Source organism: Ranitomeya imitator, chromosome 2, assembly GCF_032444005.1.
Source record: "Ranitomeya imitator isolate aRanImi1 chromosome 2, aRanImi1.pri, whole genome shotgun sequence".
Lineage (NCBI taxonomy): Eukaryota > Metazoa > Chordata > Amphibia > Anura > Dendrobatidae > Ranitomeya > Ranitomeya imitator.
In genome coordinates this window covers 327,450,845-327,475,153 of record NC_091283.1, presented here as the reverse complement: position 1 = coordinate 327,475,153, position 24,309 = coordinate 327,450,845, and the positions used below count along the sequence as shown (strand labels likewise).

At 44.7% G+C, this 24,309-nt stretch overlaps 13 non-coding genes across 13 annotated transcripts; all 13 read right to left on the bottom strand.

Moving 5' to 3' along the window:
• Window positions 1–1,044: 1,044 nt before the first annotated feature.
• Window positions 1,045–1,238, bottom strand: LOC138667995 (U2 spliceosomal RNA). Its single transcript, XR_011319030.1, has one exon. It is a non-coding gene; the product is annotated as a U2 spliceosomal RNA (small nuclear RNA).
• Window positions 1,239–2,515: 1,277 nt separating this feature from the next.
• On the bottom strand, window positions 2,516–2,709 carry LOC138667994 (U2 spliceosomal RNA). The gene has a single exon (XR_011319029.1). It is a non-coding gene; the product is annotated as a U2 spliceosomal RNA (small nuclear RNA).
• Window positions 2,710–3,985: 1,276 nt separating this feature from the next.
• On the bottom strand, window positions 3,986–4,179 carry LOC138667993 (U2 spliceosomal RNA). Its single transcript, XR_011319028.1, has one exon. It is a non-coding gene; the product is annotated as a U2 spliceosomal RNA (small nuclear RNA).
• A 1,277-nt stretch (window positions 4,180–5,456) lies between these two features.
• Window positions 5,457–5,650, bottom strand: LOC138667992 (U2 spliceosomal RNA). The gene has a single exon (XR_011319027.1). It is a non-coding gene; the product is annotated as a U2 spliceosomal RNA (small nuclear RNA).
• Window positions 5,651–6,927: 1,277 nt separating this feature from the next.
• On the bottom strand, window positions 6,928–7,121 carry LOC138667991 (U2 spliceosomal RNA). Its single transcript, XR_011319026.1, has one exon. It is a non-coding gene; the product is annotated as a U2 spliceosomal RNA (small nuclear RNA).
• Window positions 7,122–8,398: 1,277 nt separating this feature from the next.
• On the bottom strand, window positions 8,399–8,593 carry LOC138668139 (U2 spliceosomal RNA). Its single transcript, XR_011319100.1, has one exon. It is a non-coding gene; the product is annotated as a U2 spliceosomal RNA (small nuclear RNA).
• Window positions 8,594–14,971: 6,378 nt separating this feature from the next.
• On the bottom strand, window positions 14,972–15,165 carry LOC138667990 (U2 spliceosomal RNA). Its single transcript, XR_011319025.1, has one exon. It is a non-coding gene; the product is annotated as a U2 spliceosomal RNA (small nuclear RNA).
• Window positions 15,166–16,441: 1,276 nt separating this feature from the next.
• Window positions 16,442–16,635, bottom strand: LOC138667989 (U2 spliceosomal RNA). Its single transcript, XR_011319024.1, has one exon. It is a non-coding gene; the product is annotated as a U2 spliceosomal RNA (small nuclear RNA).
• A 1,276-nt stretch (window positions 16,636–17,911) lies between these two features.
• LOC138667988 (U2 spliceosomal RNA) lies at window positions 17,912–18,105 on the bottom strand. The gene has a single exon (XR_011319023.1). It is a non-coding gene; the product is annotated as a U2 spliceosomal RNA (small nuclear RNA).
• Window positions 18,106–19,380: 1,275 nt separating this feature from the next.
• LOC138667986 (U2 spliceosomal RNA) lies at window positions 19,381–19,574 on the bottom strand. Its single transcript, XR_011319022.1, has one exon. It is a non-coding gene; the product is annotated as a U2 spliceosomal RNA (small nuclear RNA).
• A 1,275-nt stretch (window positions 19,575–20,849) lies between these two features.
• LOC138667985 (U2 spliceosomal RNA) lies at window positions 20,850–21,043 on the bottom strand. The gene has a single exon (XR_011319021.1). It is a non-coding gene; the product is annotated as a U2 spliceosomal RNA (small nuclear RNA).
• A 1,276-nt stretch (window positions 21,044–22,319) lies between these two features.
• LOC138667984 (U2 spliceosomal RNA) lies at window positions 22,320–22,513 on the bottom strand. The gene has a single exon (XR_011319020.1). It is a non-coding gene; the product is annotated as a U2 spliceosomal RNA (small nuclear RNA).
• A 1,276-nt stretch (window positions 22,514–23,789) lies between these two features.
• LOC138667983 (U2 spliceosomal RNA) lies at window positions 23,790–23,983 on the bottom strand. The gene has a single exon (XR_011319019.1). It is a non-coding gene; the product is annotated as a U2 spliceosomal RNA (small nuclear RNA).
• Window positions 23,984–24,309: the final 326 nt, after the last annotated feature.

The window sequence follows — 24,309 nt, the reverse complement described above, 5'->3', positions numbered from 1 at the left end:
CTTCGAAATAGTGCAAATAGCCTCTTCAGAGAAAAAGAGGACTTAAACTCTATAGCGCCACCTGTTGGAAGTAGCAATCCTACAAGTCACAATCAACTCTTTAACGACGAGTCATGCAATATGACTTAGGCTTTAAACCAAATCAGTATCTCATTTCGCAGACATGGTGTTTGGGGCTGTTGGCCCTCGTCAGTGCGAAGCATGAGAACTGATTTGGCTAGGTGAGAGGCTCTGGACTGGGGTCTAAGGTGTAACGTCTCTCCTTATGGAGAGTGACATACCAGCTGGCTTGTCAAGGTAAGGAGGCTTATTCAAGAAACAGGCAGGCGATCCGCTGTCTTCCCAGCTCTCCTGAAGCTGGGTGTAGACAGACCATGTGGTCTGCTGCTGCTCCAGCTACAGATTGAAGACGGTGCCATTTTACACTGCCTGATATAGGCCAAGAGCCCATTGTGACACGTGAGAGTTCCAGAGCCTATGGATAAAGGCCCCATTGTGACTGCACGTGAAGGTTCCGCGCTCAGATTCTATCTCCTGCAGGCAGCGCACATGATTGGTCAAAAGTATTAGAATACTACTCACACAGGTGTAGATGGACAAGACAAGCATATTCAAGATCTGCACAGACCCCATTTTTCCATTTTTTTTTTCAAAAATACATATAATACACCACATTCAAACATCAGTGGTCCACAATGTTTTCCAAAAGAATTCATGCATGCGGGCGGTCACAAATGTGGTCTGTATCGCCGAACTACTCATTGGATACTTCAATGTAAACACTTAGTACTGACAGCAGGGGCCTCATTTGGTAGATGGCACAATCTTTTTGCAACACTGTAACAAAAGGCCTAATTCAGGCCTACATCTTAACACACCTGTAGCAACCAGCAAAGTGTTGCAAATGGTCAAGTGAAATCGAGCAAAAGGGTACATTTGGCATTTGAAATGTGCTTTTTCCACCCTGAAAAGAATTCACAGGAAGGGTTAAAAGACAATTTGCGCCGATTTCAATCCAATCTGTTTTTAGAAACTGGATCAGAGAAGGAGTGCACTGATCCCGGAGACACTGCAATAACGGGTCAATGCGTGGAGTGGACAGAGCAAGCTCCAGTTCCAGCTCCCTGTTCTAAAAATCTCTTTAATATGTGGTCCCCAAATAGGGGACGTATCAGATATTAAACTGATAAGAACAGATACTACCACTTGATCTAAGCCATGAAAGGCCGAGAAGCGTTGCCTGAAATGCTTTGCCTCTACGGCCCCACCAAGGCCTACAACCAGCACCCATTGGGGAGACAGCGCGAAAGATTGCCAAGGGGAAGACATTTGTCGAAACTCTGGATGGATGCCTTCTCAAATGACAGTTCTGGTGTGTGTGAGTGTGTGGGTGTGTGTGTTCAAGCTGGGCACAACGCATTTTTGAATCTGCATAACTCCGCCTATTTTAACACACCCTCCATCCCTTTCCTTCGAAATAGTGCAAATAGCCTCTTCAGAGAAAAAGAGGACTTAAACTCTATAGCGCCACCTGTTGGAAGTAGCAATCCTACAAGTCACAATCAACTCTTTAACGACGAGTCATGCAATATGACTTAGGCTTTAAACCAAATCAGTATCTCATTTCGCAGACATGGTGTTTGGGGCTGTTGGCCCTCGTCAGTGCGAAGCATGAGAACTGATTTGGCTAGGTGAGAGGCTCTGGACTGGGGTCTAAGGTGTAACGTCTCTCCTTATGGAGAGTGACATACCAGCTGGCTTGTCAAGGTAAGGAGGCTTATTCAAGAAACAGGCAGGCGATCCGTTGTCTTCCCAGCTCTCCTGAAGCTGGGTGTAGACAGACCATGTGGTCTGCTGCTGCTCCAGCTACAGATTGAAGACGGTGCCATTTTACACTGCCTGATATAGGCCAAGAGCCCATTGTGACACGTGAGAGTTCCAGAGCCTATGGATAAAGGCCCCATTGTGACTGCACGTGAAGGTTCCGCGCTCAGATTCTATCTCCTGCAGGCAGCGCACATGATTGGTCAAAAGTATTAGAATACTACTCACACAGGTGTAGATGGACAAGACAAGCATATTCAAGATCTGCACAGACCCCATTTTTCCATTTTTTTTTTTCAAAAATACATATAATACACCACATTCAAACATCAGTGGTCCACAATGTTTTCCAAAAGAATTCATGCATGCGGGCGGTCACAAATGTGGTCTGTATCGCCGAACTACTCATTGGATACTTCAATGTAAACACTTAGTACTGACAGCAGGGGCCTCATTTGGTAGATGGCACAATCTTTTTGCAACACTGTAACAAAAGGCCTAATTCAGGCCTACATCTTAACACACCTGTAGCAACCAGCAAAGTGTTGCAAATGGTCAAGTGAAATCGAGCAAAAGGGTACATTTGGCATTTGAAATGTGCTTTTTCCACCCTGAAAAGAATTCACAGGAAGGGTTAAAAGACAATTTGCGCCGATTTCAATCCAATCTGTTTTTAGAAACTGGATCAGAGAAGGAGTGCACTGATCCCGGAGACACTGCAATAACGGGTCAATGCGTGGAGTGGACAGAGCAAGCTCCAGTTCCAGCTCCCTGTTCTAAAAATCTCTTTAATATGTGGTCCCCAAATAGGGGACGTATCAGATATTAAACTGATAAGAACAGATACTACCACTTGATCTAAGCCATGAAAGGCCGAGAAGCGTTGCCTGAAATGCTTTGCCTCTACGGCCCCACCAAGGCCTACAACCAGCACCCATTGGGGAGACAGCGCGAAAGATTGCCAAGGGGAAGACATTTGTCGAAACTCTGGATGGATGCCTTCTCAAATGACAGTTCTGGTGTGTGTGAGTGTGTGGGTGTGTGTGTTCAAGCTGGGCACAACGCATTTTTGAATCTGCATAACTCCGCCTATTTTAACACACCCTCCATCCCTTTCCTTCGAAATAGTGCAAATAGCCTCTTCAGAGAAAAAGAGGACTTAAACTCTATAGCGCCACCTGTTGGAAGTAGCAATCCTACAAGTCACAATCAACTCTTTAACGACGAGTCATGCAATATGACTTAGGCTTTAAACCAAATCAGTATCTCATTTCGCAGACATGGTGTTTGGGGCTGTTGGCCCTCGTCAGTGCGAAGCATGAGAACTGATTTGGCTAGGTGAGAGGCTCTGGACTGGGGTCTAAGGTGTAACGTCTCTCCTTATGGAGAGTGACATACCAGCTGGCTTGTCAAGGTAAGGAGGCTTATTCAAGAAACAGGCAGGCGATCCGTTGTCTTCCCAGCTCTCCTGAAGCTGGGTGTAGACAGACCATGTGGTCTGCTGCTGCTCCAGCTACAGATTGAAGACGGTGCCATTTTACACTGCCTGATATAGGCCAAGAGCCCATTGTGACACGTGAGAGTTCCAGAGCCTATGGATAAAGGCCCCATTGTGACTGCACGTGAAGGTTCCGCGCTCAGATTCTATCTCCTGCAGGCAGCGCACATGATTGGTCAAAAGTATTAGAATACTACTCACACAGGTGTAGATGGACAAGACAAGCATATTCAAGATCTGCACAGACCCCATTTTTCCATTTTTTTTTTCAAAAATACATATAATACACCACATTCAAACATCAGTGGTCCACAATGTTTTCCAAAAGAATTCATGCATGCGGGCGGTCACAAATGTGGTCTGTATCGCCGAACTACTCATTGGATACTTCAATGTAAACACTTAGTACTGACAGCAGGGGCCTCATTTGGTAGATGGCACAATCTTTTTGCAACACTGTAACAAAAGGCCTAATTCAGGCCTACATCTTAACACACCTGTAGCAACCAGCAAAGTGTTGCAAATGGTCAAGTGAAATCGAGCAAAAGGGTACATTTGGCATTTGAAATGTGCTTTTTCCACCCTGAAAAGAATTCACAGGAAGGGTTAAAAGACAATTTGCGCCGATTTCAATCCAATCTGTTTTTAGAAACTGGATCAGAGAAGGAGTGCACTGATCCCGGAGACACTGCAATAACGGGTCAATGCGTGGAGTGGACAGAGCAAGCTCCAGTTCCAGCTCCCTGTTCTAAAAATCTCTTTAATATGTGGTCCCCAAATAGGGGACGTATCAGATATTAAACTGATAAGAACAGATACTACCACTTGATCTAAGCCATGAAAGGCCGAGAAGCGTTGCCTGAAATGCTTTGCCTCTACGGCCCCACCAAGGCCTACAACCAGCACCCATTGGGGAGACAGCGCGAAAGATTGCCAAGGGGAAGACATTTGTCGAAACTCTGGATGGATGCCTTCTCAAATGACAGTTCTGGTGTGTGTGAGTGTGTGGGTGTGTGTGTTCAAGCTGGGCACAACGCATTTTTGAATCTGCATAACTCCGCCTATTTTAACACACCCTCCATCCCTTTCCTTCGAAATAGTGCAAATAGCCTCTTCAGAGAAAAAGAGGACTTAAACTCTATAGCGCCACCTGTTGGAAGTAGCAATCCTACAAGTCACAATCAACTCTTTAACGACGAGTCATGCAATATGACTTAGGCTTTAAACCAAATCAGTATCTCATTTCGCAGACATGGTGTTTGGGGCTGTTGGCCCTCGTCAGTGCGAAGCATGAGAACTGATTTGGCTAGGTGAGAGGCTCTGGACTGGGGTCTAAGGTGTAACGTCTCTCCTTATGGAGAGTGACATACCAGCTGGCTTGTCAAGGTAAGGAGGCTTATTCAAGAAACAGGCAGGCGATCCGTTGTCTTCCCAGCTCTCCTGAAGCTGGGTGTAGACAGACCATGTGGTCTGCTGCTGCTCCAGCTACAGATTGAAGACGGTGCCATTTTACACTGCCTGATATAGGCCAAGAGCCCATTGTGACACGTGAGAGTTCCAGAGCCTATGGATAAAGGCCCCATTGTGACTGCACGTGAAGGTTCCGCGCTCAGATTCTATCTCCTGCAGGCAGCGCACATGATTGGTCAAAAGTATTAGAATACTACTCACACAGGTGTAGATGGACAAGACAAGCATATTCAAGATCTGCACAGACCCCATTTTTCCATTTTTTTTTTTCAAAAATACATATAATACACCACATTCAAACATCAGTGGTCCACAATGTTTTCCAAAAGAATTCATGCATGCGGGCGGTCACAAATGTGGTCTGTATCGCCGAACTACTCATTGGATACTTCAATGTAAACACTTAGTACTGACAGCAGGGGCCTCATTTGGTAGATGGCACAATCTTTTTGCAACACTGTAACAAAAGGCCTAATTCAGGCCTACATCTTAACACACCTGTAGCAACCAGCAAAGTGTTGCAAATGGTCAAGTGAAATCGAGCAAAAGGGTACATTTGGCATTTGAAATGTGCTTTTTCCACCCTGAAAAGAATTCACAGGAAGGGTTAAAAGACAATTTGCGCCGATTTCAATCCAATCTGTTTTTAGAAACTGGATCAGAGAAGGAGTGCACTGATCCCGGAGACACTGCAATAACGGGTCAATGCGTGGAGTGGACAGAGCAAGCTCCAGTTCCAGCTCCCTGTTCTAAAAATCTCTTTAATATGTGGTCCCCAAATAGGGGACGTATCAGATATTAAACTGATAAGAACAGATACTACCACTTGATCTAAGCCATGAAAGGCCGAGAAGCGTTGCCTGAAATGCTTTGCCTCTACGGCCCCACCAAGGCCTACAACCAGCACCCATTGGGGAGACAGCGCGAAAGATTGCCAAGGGGAAGACATTTGTCGAAACTCTGGATGGATGCCTTCTCAAATGACAGTTCTGGTGTGTGTGAGTGTGTGGGTGTGTGTGTTCAAGCTGGGCACAACGCATTTTTGAATCTGCATAACTCCGCCTATTTTAACACACCCTCCATCCCTTTCCTTCGAAATAGTGCAAATAGCCTCTTCAGAGAAAAAGAGGACTTAAACTCTATAGCGCCACCTGTTGGAAGTAGCAATCCTACAAGTCACAATCAACTCTTTAACGACGAGTCATGCAATATGACTTAGGCTTTAAACCAAATCAGTATCTCATTTCGCAGACATGGTGTTTGGGGCTGTTGGCCCTCGTCAGTGCGAAGCATGAGAACTGATTTGGCTAGGTGAGAGGCTCTGGACTGGGGTCTAAGGTGTAACGTCTCTCCTTATGGAGAGTGACATACCAGCTGGCTTGTCAAGGTAAGGAGGCTTATTCAAGAAACAGGCAGGCGATCCGTTGTCTTCCCAGCTCTCCTGAAGCTGGGTGTAGACAGACCATGTGGTCTGCTGCTGCTCCAGCTACAGATTGAAGACGGTGCCATTTTACACTGCCTGATATAGGCCAAGAGCCCATTGTGACACGTGAGAGTTCCAGAGCCTATGGATAAAGGCCCCATTGTGACTGCACGTGAAGGTTCCGCGCTCAGATTCTATCTCCTGCAGGCAGCGCACATGATTGGTCAAAAGTATTAGAATACTACTCACACAGGTGTAGATGGACAAGACAAGCATATTCAAGATCTGCACAGACCCCATTTTTCCATTTTTTTTTTTCAAAAATACATATAATACACCACATTCAAACATCAGTGGTCCACAATGTTTTCCAAAAGAATTCATGCATGCGGGCGGTCACAAATGTGGTCTGTATCGCCGAACTACTCATTGGATACTTCAATGTAAACACTTAGTACTGACAGCAGGGGCCTCATTTGGTAGATGGCACAATCTTTTTGCAACACTGTAACAAAAGGCCTAATTCAGGCCTACATCTTAACACACCTGTAGCAACCAGCAAAGTGTTGCAAATGGTCAAGTGAAATCGAGCAAAAGGGTACATTTGGCATTTGAAATGTGCTTTTTCCACCCTGAAAAGAATTCACAGGAAGGGTTAAAAGACAATTTGCGCCGATTTCAATCCAATCTGTTTTTAGAAACTGGATCAGAGAAGGAGTGCACTGATCCCGGAGACACTGCAATAACGGGTCAATGCGTGGAGTGGACAGAGCAAGCTCCAGTTCCAGCTCCCTGTTCTAAAAATCTCTTTAATATGTGGTCCCCAAATAGGGGACGTATCAGATATTAAACTGATAAGAACAGATACTACCACTTGATCTAAGCCATGAAAGGCCGAGAAGCGTTGCCTGAAATGCTTTGCCTCTACGGCCCCACCAAGGCCTATAACCAGCACCCATTGGGGAGACAGCGCGAAAGATTGCCAAGGGGAAGACATTTGTCGAAACTCTGGATGGATGCCTTCTCAAATGACAGTTCTGGTGTGTGTGAGTGTGTGGGTGTGTGTGTTCAAGCTGGGCACAACGCATTTTTGAATCTGCATAACTCCGCCTATTTTAACACACCCTCCATCCCTTTCCTTCGAAATAGTGCAAATAGCCTCTTCAGAGAAAAAGAGGACTTAAACTCTATAGCGCCACCTGTTGGAAGTAGCAATCCTACAAGTCACAATCAACTCTTTAACGACGAGTCATGCAATATGACTTAGGCTTTAAACCAAATCAGTATCTCATTTCGCAGACATGGTGTTTGGGGCTGTTGGCCCTCGTCAGTGCGAAGCATGAGAACTGATTTGGCTAGGTGAGAGGCTCTGGACTGGGGTCTAAGGTGTAACGTCTCTCCTTATGGAGAGTGACATACCAGCTGGCTTGTCAAGGTAAGGAGGCTTATTCAAGAAACAGGCAGGCGATCCGTTGTCTTCCCAGCTCTCCTGAAGCTGGGTGTAGACAGACCATGTGGTCTGCTGCTGCTCCAGCTACAGATTGAAGACGGTGCCATTTTACACTGCCTGATATAGGCCAAGAGCCCATTGTGACACGTGAGAGTTCCAGAGCCTATGGATAAAGGCCCCATTGTGACTGCACGTGAAGGTTCCGCGCTCAGATTCTATCTCCTGCAGGCAGCGCACATGATTGGTCAAAAGTATTAGAATACTACTCACACAGGTGTAGATGGACAAGACAAGCATATTCAAGATCTGCACAGACCCCATTTTTCCATTTTTTTTTTTCAAAAATACATATAATACACCACATTCAAACATCAGTGGTCCACAATGTTTTCCAAAAGAATTCATGCATGCGGGCGGTCACAAATGTGGTCTGTATCGCCGAACTACTCATTGGATACTTCAATGTAAACACTTAGTACTGACAGCAGGGGCCTCATTTGGTAGATGGCACAATCTTTTTGCAACACTGTAACAAAAGGCCTAATTCAGGCCTACATCTTAACACACCTGTAGCAACCAGCAAAGTGTTGCAAATGGTCAAGTGAAATCGAGCAAAAGGGTACATTTGGCATTTGAAATGTGCTTTTTCCACCCTGAAAAGAATTCACAGGAAGGGTTAAAAGACAATTTGCGCCGATTTCAATCCAATCTGTTTTTAGAAACTGGATCAGAGAAGGAGTGCACTGATCCCGGAGACACTGCAATAACGGGTCAATGCGTGGAGTGGACAGAGCAAGCTCCAGTTCCAGCTCCCTGTTCTAAAAATCTCTTTAATATGTGGTCCCCAAATAGGGGACGTATCAGATATTAAACTGATAAGAACAGATTTTTTTTTTTTTTTTTTTTTTTTTTTCCTCAGATAAAAGATCCTTATATACAAGCGTAATACTTAATCATTTCACGTATTGTGACTCACAAGGATCAATTAATCATCATGCGGAAAAACCTCAAAAACAAAACCAAAAACTAATAAAACAAGTGAGGGTACTTACATCAGCTGTTGCCATCTTGAAAAAAACCAAAAACGTTCAGCATCTTCTTCTCCCAACCGATCCTTATCCCACAGATAGCACAAAAAAACTCTGGATAAAAAAATCTTTTTAGCTTCTTCAGGAGTAATAATAACAGTCTTAAAAATAAGTAAGTTCCTCACATCCCATAAAACTTCTTTAAAAACCGCACACAGTATCCAAGTTATTCGCTCATTAGAGGGTCCATTAAAATTTCGTCCCAAAAAAGCTTGCTCAAAATCAAAGCCATTAAACCCGCACAGTGTAGAAAAAAAACGCTTTAAAAGCATAAAAATTTCTTTTGCAAAAAAACATTCCCAAAAAACATGGCAAATATCTTCATTTCCTCCACATCCTTCTCTTGGGCACCGCTCCGTCACTTTAATCCCCCTTCCACACAAAAAAGACTTTGTAGGTAAAACACGATGCAATGAGAGCCACACAATGTCCTTTTGCCTATTAGTAACTCCAGGTACACAAAAAAATTCCCATACTTCCAGCGACTGCGCAGAAGTGCAATATGGCACATCACTTAAAACTTCTTTGTCTCTCAAATGCTGCATAATCCTCTTTTTATCAGGCTTGCCTAAAGGGCCCAAATTATTCTGATCATAAAAAGACCTCAAAAACACATAAAATGAAGGTAATATCTGTGACACTGGTCTCCTCAGGTCTTTTTCACACCAGCCCCATTTGACAAACATCCAACCTGCAAAATATCTGCACATGTCAGCTGTCCGGTTATTACACTGTAAAATCTTAAAAACTGTTAAAAAATACTGTAAACGAATAAAAGTCTCAATATTGGGGAAGTCATATCCTCCAAGGCCTTTTTTACTCATGACAACCGTCCTCCTTATCTTCTCCATCTTGGATCCCCAAAAAAAAACAAAAAGCTTCCTTGTCATCCTCCTAATCCACAAAACTCCAGGGGGAAAAATCACTGTGGTGTATAGTAGCAATGGAAGTACAACGGACTTTATTATTAAAATTTTCCCTTTTAAAGACAGTCTCCTCAGCTTCCAAAAATTCAACTTTGTCTCCACTCTTTCATCCAATTTTTTGTAGCTCGCCTTTCCTCTCAGATCCTTCTCAAAAATCATCCCCAATATTTCCACACATTCTGTTTCCCGGATTCCATCCACCACCACATCTTCTTGTCTTCCAAAATTGCATAGCTGGCACTTGTTCCAGTTTATACTCATCCCTGATATACTACAAAAAATTCTAAGGTGCAAGTTATTCCTTCTCAAATCCACTTGAGAACTACAGACAAAGGCCACGTCGTCCATGTAGCCTAAGGACTTCACATTCTTCCCATTTCCACCAGGCACAAAGGCTCCACTCACATGTTTGTCCTTCTGTACATACTTCAGCAGAGGCTCAATCATACAAATAAAAATCAATGGGGAGAGAGGACAACCCTGCCTAACACCCGAATGGATGCCAAACCCAGGGCTCACATGACCATTCACCAGAATCTGACTACTTGCCCCAGTGTACAGTCCTTTAATTACTCTCAATATTTTCTTAGGAACCCCCAGCCTCTCAAGTACTAAAAACATGTAACGATGCGAGATCTTGTCATAGGCCTTCTCAAAGTCCACTGACTCTACAAACAATGCCTGCTTATTTAGATTAGCATAAAAAATCAGATCTCTTAACAAAATTAAATTGTCTGAGATTTTACGTCCAGGAACTGCACAGACCTGATAGTCACCCACCATAAAACCAATTACTTCACTCAACCGTTTAGCAACTATTTTTGCAATTATTTTGTAATCAACATTCAACAAAGAAATCGGCCGCCAATTCTTAATATCTCGTCTATCCCCCTTCTTGTGTATCAGAGTTACCACCCCTTTACACATAGAGGGAGACATGATCCCAGTATCAAAAACATATTGCACAACCCGAAAAAATTCTTTACATAGAATGTGCCAATACGCCATGTAAAACTCGACAGGCAGCCCATCTCCCCCTGGAGTTTTCCCTTTTGCCATACCATCCATCGCACATTTGACTTCCTCCTCCTTAACATCATCAGATAAAAAACCAGCATTGCATTCAGGAATGTCATTACTTAGAACCCTACAATAATCCACCATCTCTTCTTGTGTGGCTCTACTATCATTATTGAAAAGATTTTTAAAAAACTCACAGATCTGTTCCATCATTTCAGTACCCTCCACCTCACTCCCATCAGGCGTTAAAACAGATTTAAAAAAACCTTTTGAAGAAAAAACTTTTTTAAAAAAATACCGTGTGCATTTTTCATCTTCCTCCATATGCTTAATTTTAGCATTATACACAATAGCTCTGCCCTTCTCCAATAATGACTTCCTATGTTCCTCTTTCAGCCTACATATTTCCTCCTCCACCTCCATCCCTGCTTTCTTAAATTTATACAATACATTCAACCTACTCAACATCTTGGCTTCTCTTTCCTTCCTATCACGCACTTTCTGATAGCAAATATGCTTAAAAAAACCAGCAAACCTTTCCTTTGCCCAGTCCCACCACTCCAGAATATTCTTAAAGCCATTTTGTTTTGCCACACAATCTCCAAACAATTTTTTAAAGCCCTCAGTCACTTCCTCATCCTCCAGTAAGCTTATATTTAGCTTCCATACTCCTCTACCAAAACTCACTGAATCCGTGACGCTCACCTCTGTTATGACCATCTTATGATCAGAAAAACTTCTCCTCACATGTTCACACTGGACCACCTTCATTCCCTCGGACACAAAAACATAATCCAAACGGGACTGCCACCGCCCACTATCCGCTACATATGTGAAACGTTCATCAGCGTTCACCATAAGTCCCGCGTCAGTAAAATGCAAATCCTTCACAATCTCATTTATCATATTGGAAGTGACATCCAACTTTACGTCTGAAGAGCTCTCACGATCCTTGACATTCCTAATACAGTTAAAATCCCCGGCCACCACTGTAAAATCTCGCCCCGGCATTAAAAACTTAAGAGTTTCTAAAAAGGTTACACGTGCCCGCCTCTCACTTGGAGCATACACATTAAAAACTCTTATCCTGTGTCCCAGGAACTCCAGGACTAAAACCATGCATCTGCCAGGAACTAAAACTTTACACTCTATGACATTAAAATAACTATTTTTAAGTAAAATTCCAATCCCCTCATTCTTATTATCAGTGCAAACAGACCAAAAGGCTTTTCCCACTGCCCACTCCTCCTCACAAGGTGCTGACTTTATTGCACATTCCTGCAAACAAATGACATCAGCCTTCACAGACCTCAGCTCATCCAATACTGCTGCTCTTCTTACTACTGACCCAATTCCTCTCACATTACATGATGCAACTATTACACTCATCAGCACAAAAAGGTGCAGTACACTTAGACACGCCATCATAATAACCTATGATTGTCCTTGACTACCCAGCACCTTTCTCTGCAATACCAAACCAACGTCAGGCGATTCTGCACCAGAATCCCTGTTAACATGCAAATCAGCAGGTGTCCCAGAATTCCCCAGGGCACCTACATCTCCCTCTTCCCATTTGCATTTTTTACTGGAGGAAGACTCCACATCATCCCACTCAGACACTTCTTCCATATCTGAACACTCCTCACTAGAATCTCCTCTTTGTCCAGGTGTAATTGTGTGGTCATCATCTGAATCTTCCTCCCCCTGGCATTCCATCTCATCTGCATTAGAAACAGGGTCAGGACAATCACCCCCATCATTGAAGCTATTCAAAACTTCCCCAAATATTGTCTCAGTCACACTATCACTCCCAACCTTCTGAGAAGCCACCGAAGACCCTTTTCGTGCTCCACCCTGACTCCTTCTTGACTTTTTATTCCCCACCACCTGCCAGTCTTCCTCTTTAGCCTTACTACCACTCCCATCCTCCTCCAAACCTTTCACCACATTCTCAACAATCACACTGGGAGTCAGAGTCTGAGTTTTAACCCCCTCAGCTTTGTTAACCTCACTCCCGCCTGGTTTCCCCTCAGACTTATTCATACTGCCCCTATAAACCCCTTTTGCACGTGTAAACTCCCGACCAACTCCCACCACATCAGCAAAGGATCTGCCCGTCTTCCAGAGCACACATTTCTTGGCAAAGTGGCCCTCCCTTCCACATAAATCACAAACCTTCTTTGCAGCACATTCATTCACTTTATGTCCTGTCCTACCACAATTTTTACACACCTCCCCCTCCTGAGGACAACAACTCCGCTCATGTCCATACTTGTTACAGTTCCTGCAAAATTCAAGCTGCCCCTCATAAAAACAAAAACCTCTCTCCCCACCAATTGAGAAAAAAGCAGGAATTGACTTTACTCCTTCCGCCATATTGCTTCCAATCTTAAAACGCACCAAAAATTTTCTCTTTCCATTTAGATATCCATACTTGTTAACCATTCTGTACAAAAATCTTACTTCTTCACAGTATCTGTCCAGAAAAGTACGCACCGTACTATCCGACACTTTGGGGTTATACATGTGTACAATAACCACTTTAAAATTTCTCATAAACAGTGGGTCCACATCAATCTTCTCCAAAATCGGCTTACTCTTCTCTCTTTTCCATTCTTCCAAAGTCATATAAAACTCCTGGCACAGACCCTCAGAAGAAAAGGTAACATCATAAATTCCCTTCCTTGGAAACTCTTGTAGCGCTAATACATTTTTTACCTGTGCACAAGGTAGAGGCTTCAGTAACTCCATCACGATGTCATCCAATCCAATCTTCTCCAGAAACTCCTTCTTCACGACCAACCGAACCGTGTCCTCGACACCACGAGACACTGATGAATCCATGGTAGCAGGTTCTCCAATAACGGCCAACCCACGATCGCAACCCAAATCACGACCCGGGGCCCCCTTACAGGGACCCCGATCACAACCCCCTCAACCAGACCAGCAAAGGTTTCCCAAAGCTGATCTTAGCCAAAAGACCGAGAAGCGTTGCCTGAAATGCTTTGCCTCTACGGCCCCACCAAGGCCTACAACCAGCACCCATTGGGGAGACAGCGCGAAAGATTGCCAAGGGGAAGACATTTGTCGAAACTCTGGATGGATGCCTTCTCAAATGACAGTTCTGGTGTGTGTGAGTGTGTGGGTGTGTGTGTTCAAGCTGGGCACAACGCATTTTTGAATCTGCATAACTCCGCCTATTTTAACACACCCTCCATCCCTTTCCTTCGAAATAGTGCAAATAGCCTCTTCAGAGAAAAAGAGGACTTAAACTCTATAGCGCCACCTGTTGGAAGTAGCAATCCTACAAGTCACAATCAACTCTTTAACGACGAGTCATGCAATATGACTTAGGCTTTAAACCAAATCAGTATCTCATTTCGCAGACATGGTGTTTGGGGCTGTTGGCCCTCGTCAGTGCGAAGCATGAGAACTGATTTGGCTAGGTGAGAGGCTCTGGACTGGGGTCTAAGGTGTAACGTCTCTCCTTATGGAGAGTGACATACCAGCTGGCTTGTCAAGGTAAGGAGGCTTATTCAAGAAACAGGCAGGCGATCCGTTGTCTTCCCAGCTCTCCTGAAGCTGGGTGTAGACAGACCATGTGGTCTGCTGCTGCTCCAGCTACAGATTGAAGACGGTGCCATTTTACACTGCCTGATATAGGCCAAGAGCCCATTGTGACACGTGAGAGTTCCAGAGCCTATGGATAAAGGCCCCATTGTGACTGCACGTGAAGGTTCCGCGCTCAGATTCTATCTCCTGCAGGCAGCGCACATGATTGGTCAAAAGTATTAGAATACTACTCACACAGGTGTAGATGGACAAGACAAGCATATTCAAGATCTGCACAGACCCCATTTTTCCATTTTTTTTTTCAAAAATACATATAATACACCACATTCAAACATCAGTGGTCCACAATGTTTTCCAAAAGAATTCATGCATGCGGGCGGTCACAAATGTGGTCTGTATCGCCGAACTACTCATTGGATACTTCAATGTAAACACTTAGTACTGACAGCAGGGGCCTCATTTGGTAGATGGCACAATCTTTTTGCAACACTGTAACAAAAGGCCTAATTCAGGCCTACATCTTAACACACCTGTAGCAACCAGCAAAGTGTTGCAAATGGTCAAGTGAAATCGAGCAAAAGGGTACATTTGGCATTTGAAATGTGCTTTTTCCACCCTGAAAAGAATTCACAGGAAGGGTTAAAAGACAATTTGCGCCGATTTCAATCCAATCTGTTTTTAGAAACTGGATCAGAGAAGGAGTGCACTGATCCCGGAGACACTGCAATAACGGGTCAATGCGTGGAGTGGACAGAGCAAGCTCCAGTTCCAGCTCCCTGTTCTAAAAATCTCTTTAATATGTGGTCCCCAAATAGGGGACGTATCAGATATTAAACTGATAAGAACAGATACTACCACTTGATCTAAGCCATGAAAGGCCGAGAAGCGTTGCCTGAAATGCTTTGCCTCTACGGCCCCACCAAGGCCTACAACCAGCACCCATTGGGGAGACAGCGCGAAAGATTGCCAAGGGGAAGACATTTGTCGAAACTCTGGATGGATGCCTTCTCAAATGACAGTTCTGGTGTGTGTGAGTGTGTGGGTGTGTGTGTTCAAGCTGGGCACAACGCATTTTTGAATCTGCATAACTCCGCCTATTTTAACACACCCTCCATCCCTTTCCTTCGAAATAGTGCAAATAGCCTCTTCAGAGAAAAAGAGGACTTAAACTCTATAGCGCCACCTGTTGGAAGTAGCAATCCTACAAGTCACAATCAACTCTTTAACGACGAGTCATGCAATATGACTTAGGCTTTAAACCAAATCAGTATCTCATTTCGCAGACATGGTGTTTGGGGCTGTTGGCCCTCGTCAGTGCGAAGCATGAGAACTGATTTGGCTAGGTGAGAGGCTCTGGACTGGGGTCTAAGGTGTAACGTCTCTCCTTATGGAGAGTGACATACCAGCTGGCTTGTCAAGGTAAGGAGGCTTATTCAAGAAACAGGCAGGCGATCCGTTGTCTTCCCAGCTCTCCTGAAGCTGGGTGTAGACAGACCATGTGGTCTGCTGCTGCTCCAGCTACAGATTGAAGACGGTGCCATTTTACACTGCCTGATATAGGCCAAGAGCCCATTGTGACACGTGAGAGTTCCAGAGCCTATGGATAAAGGCCCCATTGTGACTGCACGTGAAGGTTCCGCGCTCAGATTCTATCTCCTGCAGGCAGCGCACATGATTGGTCAAAAGTATTAGAATACTACTCACACAGGTGTAGATGGACAAGACAAGCATATTCAAGATCTGCACAGACCCCATTTTTCCATTTTTTTTTTCAAAAATACATATAATACACCACATTCAAACATCAGTGGTCCACAATGTTTTCCAAAAGAATTCATGCATGCGGGCGGTCACAAATGTGGTCTGTATCGCCGAACTACTCATTGGATACTTCAATGCAAACACTTAGTACTGACAGCAGGGGCCTCATTTGGTAGATGGCACAATCTTTTTGCAACACTGTAACAAAAGGCCTAATTCAGGCCTACATCTTAACACACCTGTAGCAACCAGCAAAGTGTTGCAAATGGTCAAGTGAAATCGAGCAAAAGGGTACATTTGGCATTTGAAATGTGCTTTTTCCACCCTGAAAAGAATTCACAGGAAGGGTTAAAAGACAATTTGCGCCGATTTCAATCCAATCTGTTTTTAGAAACTGGATCAGAGAAGGAGTGCACTGATCCCGGAGACACTGCAATAACGGGTCAATGCGTGGAGTGGACAGAGCAAGCTCCAGTTCCAGCTCCCTGTTCTAAAAATCTCTTTAATATGTGGTCCCCAAATAGGGGACGTATCAGATATTAAACTGATAAGAACAGATACTACCACTTGATCTAAGCCATGAAAGGCCGAGAAGCGTTGCCTGAAATGCTTTGCCTCTACGGCCCCACCAAGGCCTACAACCAGCACCCATTGGGGAGACAGCGCGAAAGATTGCCAAGGGGAAGACATTTGTCGAAACTCTGGATGGATGCCTTCTCAAATGACAGTTCTGGTGTGTGTGAGTGTGTGGGTGTGTGTGTTCAAGCTGGGCACAACGCATTTTTGAATCTGCATAACTCCGCCTATTTTAACACACCCTCCATCCCTTTCCTTCGAAATAGTGCAAATAGCCTCTTCAGAGAAAAAGAGGACTTAAACTCTATAGCGCCACCTGTTGGAAGTAGCAATCCTACAAGTCACAATCAACTCTTTAACGACGAGTCATGCAATATGACTTAGGCTTTAAACCAAATCAGTATCTCATTTCGCAGACATGGTGTTTGGGGCTGTTGGCCCTCGTCAGTGCGAAGCATGAGAACTGATTTGGCTAGGTGAGAGGCTCTGGACTGGGGTCTAAGGTGTAACGTCTCTCCTTATGGAGAGTGACATACCAGCTGGCTTGTCAAGGTAAGGAGGCTTATTCAAGAAACAGGCAGGCGATCCGTTGTCTTCCCAGCTCTCCTGAAGCTGGGTGTAGACAGACCATGTGGTCTGCTGCTGCTCCAGCTACAGATTGAAGACGGTGCCATTTTACACTGCCTGATATAGGCCAAGAGCCCATTGTGACACGTGAGAGTTCCAGAGCCTATGGATAAAGGCCCCATTGTGACTGCACGTGAAGGTTCCGCGCTCAGATTCTATCTCCTGCAGGCAGCGCACATGATTGGTCAAAAGTATTAGAATACTACTCACACAGGTGTAGATGGACAAGACAAGCATATTCAAGATCTGCACAGACCCCATTTTTCCATTTTTTTTTTCAAAAATACATATAATACACCACATTCAAACATCAGTGGTCCACAATGTTTTCCAAAAGAATTCATGCATGCGGGCGGTCACAAATGTGGTCTGTATCGCCGAACTACTCATTGGATACTTCAATGTAAACACTTAGTACTGACAGCAGGGGCCTCATTTGGTAGATGGCACAATCTTTTTGCAACACTGTAACAAAAGGCCTAATTCAGGCCTACATCTTAACACACCTGTAGCAACCAGCAAAGTGTTGCAAATGGTCAAGTGAAATCGAGCAAAAGGGTACATTTGGCATTTGAAATGTGCTTTTTCCACCCTGAAAAGAATTCACAGGAAGGGTTAAAAGACAATTTGCGCCGATTTCAATCCAATCTGTTTTTAGAAACTGGATCAGAGAAGGAGTGCACTGATCCCGGAGACACTGCAATAACGGGTCAATGCGTGGAGTGGACAGAGCAAGCTCCAGTTCCAGCTCCCTGTTCTAAAAATCTCTTTAATATGTGGTCCCCAAATAGGGGACGTATCAGATATTAAACTGATAAGAACAGATACTACCACTTGATCTAAGCCATGAAAGGCCGAGAAGCGTTGCCTGAAATGCTTTGCCTCTACGGCCCCACCAAGGCCTACAACCAGCACCCATTGGGGAGACAGCGCGAAAGATTGCCAAGGGGAAGACATTTGTCGAAACTCTGGATGGATGCCTTCTCAAATGACAGTTCTGGTGTGTGTGAGTGTGTGGGTGTGTGTGTTCAAGCTGGGCACAACGCATTTTTGAATCTGCATAACTCCGCCTATTTTAACACACCCTCCATCCCTTTCCTTCGAAATAGTGCAAATAGCCTCTTCAGAGAAAAAGAGGACTTAAACTCTATAGCGCCACCTGTTGGAAGTAGCAATCCTACAAGTCACAATCAACTCTTTAACGACGAGTCATGCAATATGACTTAGGCTTTAAACCAAATCAGTATCTCAATTCGCAGACATGGTGTTTGGGGCTGTTGGCCCTCGTCAGTGCGAAGCATGAGATCTGATTTGGCTAGGTGAGAGGCTCTGGACTGGGGTCTAAGGGGTAACGTCTCTCCTTATGGAGAGTGACATACCAGCTGGCTTGTCAAGGTAAGGAGGCTTATTCAAGAAACAGGCAGGCGATCCGTTGTCTTCCCAGCTCTCCTGAAGCTGGGTGTAGACAGACCATGTGGTCTGCTGCTGCTCCAGCTACAGATTGAAGACGGTGCCATTTTACACTGCCTGATATAGGCCAAGAGCCCATTGTGACACGTGAGAGTTCCAGAGCCTATGGATAAAGGCCCCATTGTGACTGCACGTGAAGGTTCCGCGCTCAGATTCTATCTCCTGCAGGCAGCGCACATGATTGGTCAAAAGTATTAGAATACTACTCACACAGGTGTAGATGGACAAGACAAGCATATTCAAGATCTGCACAGACCCCATTTTTCCATTTTTTTTTCAAAAATACATATAATACACCACATTCAAACATCAGTGGTCCACAATGTTTTCCAAAAGAATTCATGCATGCGGGCGGTCACAAATGTGGTCTGTATCGCCGAACTACTCATTGGATACTTCAATGTAAACAATTAGTACTGACAGCAGGGGCCTCATTTGGTAGATGGCACAATCTTTTTGCAACACTGTAACAAAAGGCCTAATTCAGGCCTACATCTTAACACACCTGTAGCAACCAGCAAAGTGTTGCAAATGGTCAAGTGAAATCGAGCAAAAGGGTACATTTGGCATTTGAAATGTGCTTTTTCCACCCTGAAAAGAATTCACAGGAAGGGTTAAAAGACAATTTGCGCCGATTTCAATCCAATCTGTTTTTAGAAACTGGATCAGAGAAGGAGTGCACTGATCCCGGAGACACTGCAATAACGGGTCAATGCGTGGAGTGGACAGAGCAAGCTCCAGTTCCAGCTCCCTGTTCTAAAAATCTCTTTAATATGTGGTCCCCAAATAGGGGACGTATCAGATATTAAACTGATAAGAACAGATACTACCACTTGATCTAAGCCATGAAAGGCCGAGAAGCGTTGCCTGAAATGCTTTGCCTCTACGGCCCCACCAAGGCCTACAACCAGCACCCATTGGGGAGACAGCGCGAAAGATTGCCAAGGGGAAGACATTTGTCGAAACTCTGGATGGATGCCTTCTCAAATGACAGTTCTGGTGTGTGTGAGTGTGTGGGTGTGTGTGTTCAAGCTGGGCACAACGCATTTTTGAATCTGCATAACTCCGCCTATTTTAACACACCCTCCATCCCTTTCCTTCGAAATAGTGCAAATAGCCTCTTCAGAGAAAAAGAGGACTTAAACTCTATAGCGCCACCTGTTGGAAGTAGCAATCCTACAAGTCACAATCAACTCTTTAACGACGAGTCATGCAATATGACTTAGGCTTTAAACCAAATCAGTATCTCAATTCGCAGACATGGTGTTTGGGGCTGTTGGCCCTCGTCAGTGCGAAGCATGAGATCTGATTTGGCTAGGTGAGAGGCTCTGGACTGGGGTCTAAGGGGTAACGTCTCTCCTTATGGAGAGTGACATACCAGCTGGCTTGTCAAGGTAAGGAGGCTTATTCAAGAAACAGGCAGGCGATCCGTTGTCTTCCCAGCTCTCCTGAAGCTGGGTGTAGACAGACCATGTGGTCTGCTGCTGCTCCAGCTACAGATTGAAGACGGTGCCATTTTACACTGCCTGATATAGGCCAAGAGCCCATTGTGACACGTGAGAGTTCCAGAGCCTATGGATAAAGGCCCCATTGTGACTGCACGTGAAGGTTCCGCGCTCAGATTCTATCTCCTGCAGGCAGCGCACATGATTGGTCAAAAGTATTAGAATACTACTCACACAGGTGTAGATGGACAAGACAAGCATATTCAAGATCTGCACAGACCCCATTTTTCCATTTTTTTTTCAAAAATACATATAATACACCACATTCAAACATCAGTGGTCCACAATGTTTTCCAAAAGAATTCATGCATGCGGGCGGTCACAAATGTGGTCTGTATCGCCGAACTACTCATTGGATACTTCAATGTAAACACTTAGTACTGACAGCAGGGGCCTCATTTGGTAGATGGCACAATCTTTTTGCAACACTGTAACAAAAGGCCTAATTCAGGCCTACATCTTAACACACCTGTAGCAACCAGCAAAGTGTTGCAAATGGTCAAGTGAAATCGAGCAAAAGGGTACATTTGGCATTTGAAATGTGCTTTTTCCACCCTGAAAAGAATTCACAGGAAGGGTTAAAAGACAATTTGCGCCGATTTCAATCCAATCTGTTTTTAGAAACTGGATCAGAGAAGGAGTGCACTGATCCCGGAGACACTGCAATAACGGGTCAATGCGTGGAGTGGACAGAGCAAGCTCCAGTTCCAGCTCCCTGTTCTAAAAATCTCTTTAATATGTGGTCCCCAAATAGGGGACGTATCAGATATTAAACTGATAAGAACAGATACTACCACTTGATCTAAGCCATGAAAGGCCGAGAAGCGTTGCCTGAAATGCTTTGCCTCTACGGCCCCACCAAGGCCTACAACCAGCACCCATTGGGGAGACAGCGCGAAAGATTGCCAAGGGGAAGACATTTGTCGAAACTCTGGATGGATGCCTTCTCAAATGACAGTTCTGGTGTGTGTGAGTGTGTGGGTGTGTGTGTTCAAGCTGGGCACAACGCATTTTTGAATCTGCATAACTCCGCCTATTTTAACACACCCTCCATCCCTTTCCTTCGAAATAGTGCAAATAGCCTCTTCAGAGAAAAAGAGGACTTAAACTCTATAGCGCCACCTGTTGGAAGTAGCAATCCTACAAGTCACAATCAACTCTTTAACGACGAGTCATGCAATATGACTTAGGCTTTAAACCAAATCAGTATCTCAATTCGCAGACATGGTGTTTGGGGCTGTTGGCCCTCGTCAGTGCGAAGCATGAGATCTGATTTGGCTAGGTGAGAGGCTCTGGACTGGGGTCTAAGGGGTAACGTCTCTCCTTATGGAGAGTGACATACCAGCTGGCTTGTCAAGGTAAGGAGGCTTATTCAAGAAACAGGCAGGCGATCCGTTGTCTTCCCAGCTCTCCTGAAGCTGGGTGTAGACAGACCATGTGGTCTGCTGCTGCTCCAGCTACAGATTGAAGACGGTGCCATTTTACACTGCCTGATATAGGCCAAGAGCCCATTGTGACACGTGAGAGTTCCAGAGCCTATGGATAAAGGCCCCATTGTGACTGCACGTGAAGGTTCCGCGCTCAGATTCTATCTCCTGCAGGCAGCGCACATGATTGGTCAAAAGTATTAGAATACTACTCACACAGGTGTAGATGGACAAGACAAGCATATTCAAGATCTGCACAGACCCCATTTTTCCATTTTTTTTTTCAAAAATACATATAATACACCACATTCAAACATCAGTGGTCCACAATGTTTTCCAAAAGAATTCATGCATGCGGGCGGTCACAAATGTGGTCTGTATCGCCGAACTACTCATTGGATACTTCAATGTAAACACTTAGTACTGACAGCAGGGGCCTCATTTGGTAGATGGCACAATCTTTTTGCAACACTGTAACAAAAGGCCTAATTCAGGCCTACATCTTAACACACCTGTAGCAACCAGCAAAGTGTTGCAAATGGTCAAGTGAAATCGAGCAAAAGGGTACATTTGGCATTTGAAATGTGCTTTTTCCACCCTGAAAAGAATTCACAGGAAGGGTTAAAAGACAATTTGCGCCGATTTCAATCCAATCTGTTTTTAGAAACTGGATCAGAGAAGGAGTGCACTGATCCCGGAGACACTGCAATAACGGGTCAATGCGTGGAGTGGACAGAGCAAGCTCCAGTTCCAGCTCCCTGTTCTAAAAATCTCTTTAATATGTGGTCCCCAAATAGGGGACGTATCAGATATTAAACTGATAAGAACAGATACTACCACTTGATCTAAGCCATGAAAGGCCGAGAAGCGTTGCCTGAAATGCTTTGCCTCTACGGCCCCACCAAGGCCTACAACCAGCACCCATTGGGGAGACAGCGCGAAAGATTGCCAAGGGGAAGACATTTGTCGAAACTCTGGATGGATGCCTTCTCAAATGACAGTTCTGGTGTGTGTGAGTGTGTGGGTGTGTGTGTTCAAGCTGGGCACAACGCATTTTTGAATCTGCATAACTCCGCCTATTTTAACACACCCTCCATCCCTTTCCTTCGAAATAGTGCAAATAGCCTCTTCAGAGAAAAAGAGGACTTAAACTCTATAGCGCCACCTGTTGGAAGTAGCAATCCTACAAGTCACAATCAACTCTTTAACGACGAGTCATGCAATATGACTTAGGCTTTAAACCAAATCAGTATCTCATTTCGCAGACATGGTGTTTGGGGCTGTTGGCCCTCGTCAGTGCGAAGCATGAGATCTGATTTGGCTAGGTGAGAGGCTCTGGACTGGGGTCTAAGGGGTAACGTCTCTCCTTATGGAGAGTGACATACCAGCTGGCTTGTCAAGGTAAGGAGGCTTATTCAAGAAACAGGCAGGCGATCCGTTGTCTTCCCAGCTCTCCTGAAGCTGGGTGTAGACAGACCATGTGGTCTGCTGCTGCTCCAGCTACAGATTGAAGACGGTGCCATTTTACACTGCCTGATATAGGCCAAGAGCCCATTGTGACACGTGAGAGTTCCAGAGCCTATGGATAAAGGCCCCATTGTGACTGCACGTGAAGGTTCCGCGCTCAGATTCTATCTCCTGCAGGCAGCGCACATGATTGGTCAAAAGTATTAGAATACTACTCACACAGGTGTAGATGGACAAGACAAGCATATTCAAGATCTGCACAGACCCCATTTTTCCATTTTTTTTTTCAAAAATACATATAATACACCACATTCAAACATCAGTGGTCCACAATGTTTTCCAAAAGAATTCATGCATGCGGGCGGTCACAAATGTGGTCTGTATCGCCGAACTACTCATTGGATACTTCAATGTAAACACTTAGTACTGACAGCAGGGGCCTCATTTGGTAGATGGCACAATCTTTTTGCAACACTGTAACAAAAGGCCTAATTCAGGCCTACATCTTAACACACCTGTAGCAACCAGCAAAGTGTTGCAAATGGTCAAGTGAAATCGAGCAAAAGGGTACATTTGGCATTTGAAATGTGCTTTTTCCACCCTGAAAAGAATTCACAGGAAGGGTTAAAAGACAATTTGCGCCGATTTCAATCCAATCTGTTTTTAGAAACTGGATCAGAGAAGGAGTGCACTGATCCCGGAGACACTGCAATAACGGGTCAATGCGTGGAGTGGACAGAGCAAGCTCCAGTTCCAGCTCCCTGTTCTAAAAATCTCTTTAATATGTGGTCCCCAAATAGGGGACGTATCAGATATTAAACTGATAAGAACAGATACTACCACTTGATCTAAGCCATGAAAGGCCGAGAAGCGTTGCCTGAAATGCTTTGCCTCTACGGCCCCACCAAGGCCTACAACCAGCACCCATTGGGGAGACAGCGCGAAAGATTGCCAAGGGGAAGACATTTGTCGAAACTCTGGATGGATGCCTTCTCAAATGACAGTTCTGGTGTGTGTGAGTGTGTGGGTGTGTGTGTTCAAGCTGGGCACAACGCATTTTTGAATCTGCATAACTCCGCCTATTTTAACACACCCTCCATCCCTTTCCTTCGAAATAGTGCAAATAGCCTCTTCAGAGAAAAAGAGGACTTAAACTCTATAGCGCCACCTGTTGGAAGTAGCAATCCTACAAGTCACAATC